This window comes from Suricata suricatta, chromosome 5 (assembly GCF_006229205.1).
Source record: "Suricata suricatta isolate VVHF042 chromosome 5, meerkat_22Aug2017_6uvM2_HiC, whole genome shotgun sequence".
In the NCBI taxonomy this organism is placed as follows: domain Eukaryota; kingdom Metazoa; phylum Chordata; class Mammalia; order Carnivora; family Herpestidae; genus Suricata; species Suricata suricatta.
In genome coordinates, this window is record NC_043704.1 from 94289027 (window position 1) to 94299166 (window position 10140).

Here is a 10140-nt window from a genome sequence, read left to right on the forward strand (position 1 = left end):
CCTGGTTCTCCATTAGGTCTCTCTTGTTTTCCTGCTAGACCTATGAGTGCAAACATATGGTTTCTGTCCTTCTCTGCCTGGCTTACTTCACTCAGCATGACACCCTCAAGGTCCATCCACTTTCCTACGAAGGGCCATATGTCATTCCCTCTCATTGCCATGTAGTACTCCATCGTGAATATATACCACATCTTCTAAGTCCAGTTTGTCCAATAAAACTATGGCTACTCCAGCTTTCTCTTGAGAATCAGAGACCTGAATGATACAATCAAATGGAACAATGTCCGTATCAGGATTTCCTGAAGAGGAAGACAAAGACAGAGTGCTTGACAGCATGCTAGACCAATTTATACACGAAAATTTCCCCAATCTGGGGAAAGAGAAAGTCATTGAAATTCAGCAGACATACTGAACTCCCCTAAGACGTAATGTAAGCCGACCTTCAGCACGACATATCATAGTGAAACTGGCAAAATATAAAGACAAAGAGAGAATTCTGAAAGCAGCTAGGGAGAAAAGGGCCTTGACATACAAAGGGAAACCTATCAGAGTGATTACAGACTTATCTATTGAAACTTGGCAGGCCAGAAAGGAATGGCAGGAAATCTTCAGTGTGATGAACAGGAAGAATATGCAGCCACAAATTCTTTATCCAGCGAGACTGTCATTCAAATAGAAGGAGACATAAAGGTTTTCCCAAATAAACAAAAGTTGACAGAGTTAATCACCACCAAACCAGCCCTACAAGAAATCCTAAGAGGGACTCTATGAGGGAAATGTAGCAAGGAATATAGGACACCAGAGACATCAATACAAACATGAAATCTACAGAGAACACAGTGAATCTGAACCCACATTTTTCAGTAATAACACTGAATGTAAATGGACTGAATGTTCCAGTCAAATGACACAGGGTAACAGAATGGATAAACAACAACAACAACAACAACAACAAAATCCATCTATTTGCGTTCTACAAGAGACTCACCTTAGACCTGAAGACACCTTCAGATTGAAAGTAAAAGGATGGAGAAATATATACCATGTGACTGGTAGCACATTCTTATCAATAAGTTTGCTTCTGTCTGTGATCATTTGTTTTATGTGTTTGGGTGCTCCCAAATTTGTTGCATAGATATTTATAATTGTTAGCTTTTCCTGATGAAGAGACCTTGTAATTATTATACAATGTCTTTCTTCATCTTTTGTTATTGCCTTTATTTTAAAGTCCAATTTGTCTCATATAAGTATGGCTACTCCAGCTTTCTTTTGGCATCCAGTAGCATGATAGATATTTTTCCATCCCCTTACTTTCAATCTGAAGGTGACTTCAGGTCTAAGGTGAGTCTCTTGTAGACAGAAGATAGATGGATTTTGTTTTTTCATCCAGTCTGCCAGCCTGTGTCATTTGACTGGTGGATTCAGTCCATTGACATTCAGTGTTATTATTGAAAAATATGGGTTTAGATTCATTGTGTTCTCTGGAGGGTTCATGTTTGTATTGATGTTTCTGATGTCCTATATTCCTTGCTACATTTCCCTCATAGAGTCCCTCTTAGGATTTATTGTAGGGCTGGTTTGGTGGTAATGAATTCTCTCAACTTTTGTTTATTTGGGAAAACCTTTATCTCTCCTTCTATTTTGAATGACAGGCTTGCTGGATAAAGGATTCTTGGCTGCATGTTTTCTGTTCATCACATTGAAGATTTCCTGCCATTCCTTTCTGGCCTGCCAAGTTTCATTAGATAGGTCTGTAACCACTCTGATAGGTTTCACTTTGTATGTCAAGGCCCTTTTCTCCCTAGCTGCTTTCAGAATTCTCTCTTTATCTTTATATTTTGCCAGTTTCACTATGATATGTCGTGCTGAAGGTCAGTTCGAGTTACGTCTTAGGGGAGTTCTATGAGCCTCTTGAATTTCAGTATCTTTCTCTTTCCCCAGATTGTGGAAATTTTCGTGTATAATTCGATCCAGCACCCCTTCAGGCCCTCTCTCTCTCTTTCTTCCTCTTCAAGAACTCTTATGATACGGATATTGCTGCATTTGATTGTATCACTCAGGTCTCAAATTCTCCTTTTGTGCTCCTGTATCAATTTCTCTTTTTCTCAGCTTCCTCTTTTCTATAACTCTGTCTTCTAATTCACCTATTCCCCTCTCTGCTTCTTTAATCTGTACAGTGGTGACCTCCATTTTTATTATTCACCTCATTTATAGCCTTTTTTTTAACTCGTCACAGCTATTTTGAATGCTCCTATCCATTGTATCAATATCTTCTCTGACTGCTTCTATGGTTTTTTCAAGTCCAGTGATTAATTTTATGACAATCGTTCTAAATTCTTGTTCACTTATGTTGTTTGTGTCTGTTTTGAGCAGTTCTGTAGCTGTTTTCTTCCTGGAGTTTCTTTAGAGGAGAGTTCTTTCATTTCGTCATTTCGGCTAGCTTTCTGTCTCTTGTCAGTTTTAAAACTCGTTCTGCCCTGTGCGCCTATTAGTATTTCTCTATTAAAGGAGGCTCTTTTCATGTGCCTGTAGACCATCTGGATGTCCTCTTTGGAGAAGTGTCTGTTTATGTCTTCTGCTTATTTCATCACTGGATTATTCATTTTTAGCAAAGTGGATGGACTTTGAGGGTGTCATGCTAAGTGAAATAAGTCAGGCGGAGAAGGACAGATACCATATGTTTGCACTCATAGATCTAACAGGAGAACAGGAGAAACCTAATGGAGGACCATGGGGAGGGGAAGGGGGAAAGGGAGTTGGGGCAAGAGAGGGACGCAAAACCTGAGAGACTACTGAATTCTGAAAATGAACTGAAGGTTGAAGGGGGAGGGGGAGGGGAAGGTAGGTGATGGTAATGGAGGAGGGCACTTGTGGGCAAGAGCATTGGGTGTTATATGGAAACCAATTGGACAAGAAACTATTTAAAAAACTAAATAAAAATAAAGGAGGCTCTTTGACTGTCTAGGGTCTGTCATTTCAGGAGATGTTCTTTCAATGGTGTCTCTTGGTTTCTCTTGTTATGCCTCTGATTAATTTATTTCCCTACTCAGAGATATTTGGGACTTTCCACTATGTGTGCTTTGGCTTGTTTCTTGATGTAGCCCTGAAAAGGAAAACAGACAGACAAACACACAGCTGACACAAGCATGCAAATGCACTGACAGAGCAAGTAAAGAAACAATCCAAAAAGGGAAAGAAAAAAAGGAACTGGAAAGTAAGGAACGACTGGAAAAGAAAAACAAAAGGCAGGGGGACAGCGACAGCCAGAGATAAAGGACACTCTGAGTGCATAAAACCTGTGGAGGGGGCGAGATAAGGATGAGATAAAGGAAAAAATATCTGGATGGTAAGAGTTGATCTAAGCACAGCAGTGCATAGATATTGGTCTTGCCCAGACTCCAGGGGGAAAGGGAGAAAAAGAGGAAATAGGAAAATAGAAAAGATAAAACAAAGGAACAAATTAAAAAGTAAGAATAATAATAAAAGAACTTTAAAAAACAATTAAAATAATAACCAAAAACACAGCAGCTCTCCAGCACAGATGGGCATGGTTCGATGTAGGTAGTTTGGGTCTCAGGGGCTGCTCTCTGAGGCCCTGCCTTAGATTCGGGGAGAAGAATGGCGGCACCCCAGGCCCCCCTTAGACCATGTATTGCCAGCCACTCTCTTGAGTCCAACCCTGTTGTGTCTCGGGTGGGTCAAATTGTTTCAATTTTCTAAGTTCTGCTAGTTTGTAAGTCTGAACCCATGCACTTTGATGTTGCCAGCACAGCTAAAATCTCTGGCAGCCAGGCAGCTTTCTGGCCGGGATTTAGTAGGGGGATTGTGGAGCCAGTTTTTCCCCTGGATCCTCCTGAAGTTGGCGAGCTGCTGGGCCCAAAGGAGAACAAGCCCGCTGAGGGGGACAGATTTCTCTCTCCGCGCCCAGCGGTTGTCAGTTCTGGGCAAGGTATCCCCTCTCCAGAGATTATGCTATGAGTGATTCAGTCTCTACTTCTCTTCCTCTGGTCTCTCCACTGCCCTGCATGGCAGTCCCCCACGTGGCTCTCTGCAGATCTTTGCACCTCTGGACACAAGGCTCTCTGCAGGCCCAGCGCCAAGCTTCTAGGTGCTTTCTCTCCTGGCTCTGCTTTGGGCCGGTGTTCCTTCCCCCAAAGTCTCTGGTCTCAGTTTGCACTCACTCAGGAATCCATGAGGCTGTTGTCAATAAGGGGTCTATGTGCGCACCTCCGTTCTTAGAGATCAGAAAGCTGTGGCTTTTAATTCTTCTCATCTTGATAATTGCTGGTGGAGGGAGGTAATGGGGCTCCTTACTTCTCCGCCATATTGCCCGGAACTCCTTATAGGTTTTGACAGTAATCATCTGTCTCTAAGGAGACCCAGTGAAACAGTGAGAATTGACATTTTTCCTTTCCTTCTTTTGACTTAAGAGAAGATTTAGGGAGAGAAGAGCCAGTTCCACATTGAGGAAACTAGTTCTTTACTTCCTTGCACTGCCCTCCTCTTGAAAGGCACCCCCAGTGAGGTGGTGTTTGTTGAATTTAAAGGAAAGCAAGAGATTTTCTAAGGAGCAAAGATAAGGAAATAAAAGGGAAGGGAAGAATAGATAAAGGAAAGGGGGCAAGATCTTCCTAAAATGAAGTTGGCTAGCTTAATCCCTAGAGTCTCACTGGAACTTCAGCTGAGTTCTGGAGGCCCTGAAGACATCTGCATCCTCTCCACCTTGCTTTGTTTTGCCACAGGAGTTAGAGAGCCATCTTTTTTTCAAATCATATTTGGTTCTTTTTTTTTTAATAGTTTATTACCAAGTTGGTTTCCATATAACGCCTCTTCGCAAGTGCCCCTATCCATGACCATCATCCCCCTTTCCCTTGCCCCCTCCCTCTTTAGCCCTCAGGTTTTTTTTTTCAGTATTCAAGAGTCTCTCATGATTTGTCTCACTCTCTCTCCCTAATTCTTTTCCTTCCCTTTCCCCTTCAGAAACCTAAAAGCGGACCATGACAGCCATCTTTTATACAGCTAATGTAAATGAATGTATTTGTGAGCACCCATTTTGGATGGTGATCAGAGAGTGACAAGAGGAAGCTAAACAATGAAAGAATGGTGGGGAAGACTGTTGGGGAAGGAGGAGTGAATAATAGTAAAAGGGCAAAAGAAGTTAAGGGAAATAAAGAAAGAAAAATAGATTGTGCCAAGAAAGCTTAAAGAAAAGCATGCAGCTGAACCTATAGCTGGGTATTCCTTTCCCTTATGGGCTGCCATCTTGTCTAACTAGGGTATGGCATTTCAGCAATTAGATAGGTAGGGCCTACCTCCTCAGTGAGAAGAAAGCCAAAATGTGAAGACCTTTTTAAAATTTCCAAGAAAATGTTCTACCTAATAAATATGGCTAGTTTAATAATAAATAATGCCTTCCTAAAGTACAAATTAGTGAGGTAGACTCTTATAGCTGGAACAGCCCATCTAAGTCACCACCTCTCTCTTATCTCTGCCACCATTATCATGGAGCTGAAGAAACATAATGGGAAAGTACACCAGCAAGTTAGCCAATCCTATATTGCCCTGACTTGGAGGAGGAATGGAGAAAAAAGCTCCCAGGAGCATTCTATAATTATCAATCTTTAGCACAAAAGAACACTTCCTAAGAGTATATTTTCAAGTACTCTGAAAGTGTAGTAGGGAATATTGGGGAAAAAGTCACCATTAGTGTACCTCTGGCCACCTCATAGGATGATGGACTAGAAATCTTTAGGATAGAGTCCCAGTTTTTCAAAGTGGCTCTGAAAAAAACAAGCCTCTTTCTTCCCATCTCAGCAATCTAGATAACCCACTTCTTGGGCCTTAATCCAAAGAGAAGGACCACCCCTTTTAATCCAGAACCCTAGAAACAGAATAGGACAGCAAGTTGACAGTATGTTTTGGAAAGGAAAAACAAGAACAACAAACAAACAAGGAAGGTTAAGAAAGAGTTCAGGGAGAATCTTAGATAGTCATTTCTCTTTAATCCAGAGGTTTCCAGGTGTTGCTTGAGCAACCAGAGCCAGCCATAAAAGCCCAAAAGAATATAATAACTATTTGAGGTGCTTAAGGCTAGAATTGGCAATTTCTCTAAAGAGGCAATGTGCTGTATGGGGTATTTAAAAAATCAGTTATGCTGTCAGTTCAAGAGAAAAGCAATCATTTGCATATTGTTCTGCAAGAATATCCACCATCCAAATAAAATATTTAGGGCTCTGATCAGGTCTATATATCATCTAATTTATTTTGCATGTAGACATTTCTATATACAAACTTCAAATACCCTCTCCTTCCAACTTCCCTGGGAAAAGAACAGGGCAAGTTTCAATAAATTGATTTTATAGTTGCAGAAAACTGAGACCAGAGTGGCAAAGAGATTTGTCAAGGTGGCAGAATTGAGAAGGACCAAATCTAAATATTCCAAACTCCAGGTCAGTGTTCTATCCTCTATATTTTCACTCATAGTGTAAAGGCTTGGGGAATATGAGACCATCCAGAACTTGAACTCAACTCAAAGAATAGGAGGAAGGTTTGGGTAGGCTTCCGTACCAGTATACAAGGTTGCAGCTGTATGTAAATTTAGCCACTTTCAATGAATGTATTTGATGGGAGACGAAGACATCCACTTTGAGGAACATATTTGCCCTATATAGAAAGGAGACAAGATAAGCTGGACCCAGAACTAAAGCTCAGCTACCTTGAGCCAAGCCAGGGTGCTATCAGCTATTCCATAAACCCTGGCAAGGGCCCCAGGGAACCCAAAAGGTGTTACGAAATCCAAAGCCCAAGATCTTACCCAAAGCCTTGTCTATCTCAGCCATTAAATGCACCCTTACAAAGAACTTCCAGACATTTTGAGGAGCCCATAGACCTGCATCCTAGGCCATTTGGTGAAAAAGCTTCTGGAGCTCTGACCACTAGAAGACACTGGCATAGTGGTAGGTGAGTTTGGCATTCTGTAGAGCAAGAAAAGGTGGCCAAAGTAAAAGATCCAGACAGTTACCTTGGCCCCAGATTATGCAACTCCCCCAACAATATCTCTCCCTAGACATACATTGACTTACTCCCCCATTTTCTGGGAGAAGGGGTAAAGTAGGCATCTGGCCCAGGCTTAACTAAAGGAAGTGAGAAGAAGAGAGAGGGGTAGGGTAGGACAGAAGAACTTTGGGTACTGGAGGAGAGGAGTGATGAGGCAATTAGGTAGGCCTCAAATGACAGCTCTTCATTGAGGAATTGATCTAACAGGCTGAGTCTCAAAAGGAGGAGTGAGATATTCCCAGGCCTCCTCCTCACATTCCATTAGCCTTTATTTCTTGGAGAAACAGTCCTCAAGCCACCACGGGGAACAAAGCATCCAGTTATTCTGGAGGCCAACTTGGAATTTGCTGTTAATAAACACTAGGGGTGCTGCTAGGAGGAGAAAGGGGCATGTAGAGGGGAGTATAGGGGAAACTAGTTGAGGACTGTGAGCTTACCTTCACTGCCTCCTCTACTTGTTCATGTCATAGAAGAGCAAGGGAATGAGGCTACAGCGAACCTGATTGTGGAGGAAGGTAATGTTCTTCTTGTCCTCAAAGCTAGTCACCAAGTTTCTAAACACAGTAGTGCCTCTTGTACAGACACAGTATCACTCCTGAGAGAGGTGAGGATTATATGTCCAGTAGCACTGTGTGCCTCAGCCCAACACAGCCATTCAGTGCTGCTGTGCTGCATGCTCTGTGCTCAGTAGTCCAAAGGAACAGAGCATAATACCCTTAGGTTCACAGCCCTGAGTGAGTCACCACTCTCTTGGAGTGCACACATATTGAGTCACCCAAATTTACTATTACATATTCACACCATTACATACTCAATTCCTTGATTATGCACGTGCATCTCAGATTGTGTGTGTGTGTGTGTGTGTGTGTGTGTGTGTGTGTGTATAATATGTGCATGCACACATACAATCACAAAATATCCACAATTACACAGTCCTGGACATACAAACTCCCCTACAACTAAATTTGCATATACTCAACTAAACCTGCACATGCACATCAGACATATTAACAATGTTTACATTCATCCACTTAGGCATAGAATCTTTACAATCTGTCACATTCATACACTCCCTTGCACACATGCACTCTTTTGTGCACACACACAACTATATCACTCTACATACAGGATGACATACAGATGCAAAGACACACAACCATGCTCATTTACACGTTTCTACCCTCTGTGCTACCAACACACATCTCAATACTACCTTCACACATACCCAATATATTGTTTTGCAGGCACTGATGCTAAATATTGCTTTGTAAGAACTCTTAGGTCTTTTGTGTGACATTTTTTCCTCCTTTCTGCTCTGTTTTTGTTCTTTTAAAAATGTTTCTACATGGACATTTTCAAAAGTATAAGAAAGTAGTGAAAATAGTAAAATTAACCCCATGAATCTATTGTCTAGCTTCAATAATTATATATGTAAATATATAAAATACATATATTTAAGTTGAACAATGCAACAAACATTTACCATGTGCCAGTACTCTGATTGTATATGCTATTGAGACATAGTAGAGGGAAAGACATAATATGTATTTAATAAATATATTTAATTAAAATTTCCTAGTCCTGCGATTCCTCTTTCAGTTAAAGAAAGACAGATAAATCACTGTCTTTGCCCTTGATTTGGTAGAAACGACAAACATGAATACAAAATGCTCATAATTTTTAGGGTTCAACTTTACATTAGGAAAGAGATTGGCAAACTACAAGCCATGGCCTAAGTCTAACTGATCACCTGTTTTTGGAAATAGTTTTATTGGCACAGAGCTATGCATGTTTATCCACTTATTGTCTGTGGCTGTTTGGCAGCCACAACAACAAAGAGATGCTGGTGAAAATGTGGAGAAACAGGCACCCTCCTACTCTGTTGGTCAAAATATAACCTGGTGCAGCCGCTCTGGAAAACAGTGTGAAGGTTCCTCAAAAACTTATCAATAGGACCCCCCTATGACACAGCAATAGCACTGCCAGGGGTTTACCCAAGGGATACAGAAGTGCTGTTGCATAGGGGCAAATGTACCCCAATGTTCATAGCAGCACTTTCTACAATAGCCAAATCATGGAAAGAGCCTAGATGTCCATCACCTGATGAATGGATCAAGAAGATGTGGTTTATCTATACAAGGGAATACTACATGGCAATGAGAAAGAATGAAATCTGGCCATTTGTAGGAAAGTGGATGGACCTTGAGGGTGTCATGCTAAGCGAAATAAGTTAGGCAGAGAAGAACAGAAACCATATGTTTTCACTCATAGGTCTAACAGGAGAAACCTACCAGAGAACCATGGGGAGAGGAAGGGGGAAAAAGAGTTAGGGAGAGGGAGGCAGGCAAATCATGAGAGATTCCTGAATACTGAAAACAAATTGAGGGCTGAAGGGGGAGGGGGAAAGGGGCAGGGGGTGATGGTCATGGAGGAAGGTATTGTTGGGAAGAGTACTGGGTGTTATATTGAAACCAATTTGACAATAAACTATATAAAAATAGAAGAAAATAAAACAATAAAAAAGATACTCTAGAGGGAATCAGTAGCAGATTAGAGGTTTCAGAACAAATAAGTAACCTGGAACACAGGATAATGTAAAGCAACCAAGATGAACCACAAAAGGAAAAAAAGAAAAAATCAGAAGAGGTTAAGGAAAATTAGTGATATCCTCAAGTAGAATAACATTTGCATTGTAGGTCCTAGAAGGAGAGGAGAGAGAGAAGGGAACAGAAAATTTATTTGAAGAAATAATACCTGGGAACTTCTCAAATCTAGAAAAGGAAACAGACATCCAGATATAACACATAGAGTTTTCAACAAAATCAATCCAAGGAGGTCCACACCAAGACATATAATAATTAAAGTGGCAAAAACTACTGGTAAAGAATTTTGAAAGCAGCAAAGGGAAACAGTTACACACAAGGAAAACCACATAAGGGTATTAGCCTACTGTTCATCAGAAACTTTGCATATCAGGAGTGGCATGATATATTTTAAGTAATTAAAGGAAAAAATCGGCAATCAAGAATATTCTGACAAGGTTATTATTCGAAATAGAAGGAGAGATGAAGAGTTTCCCTGACA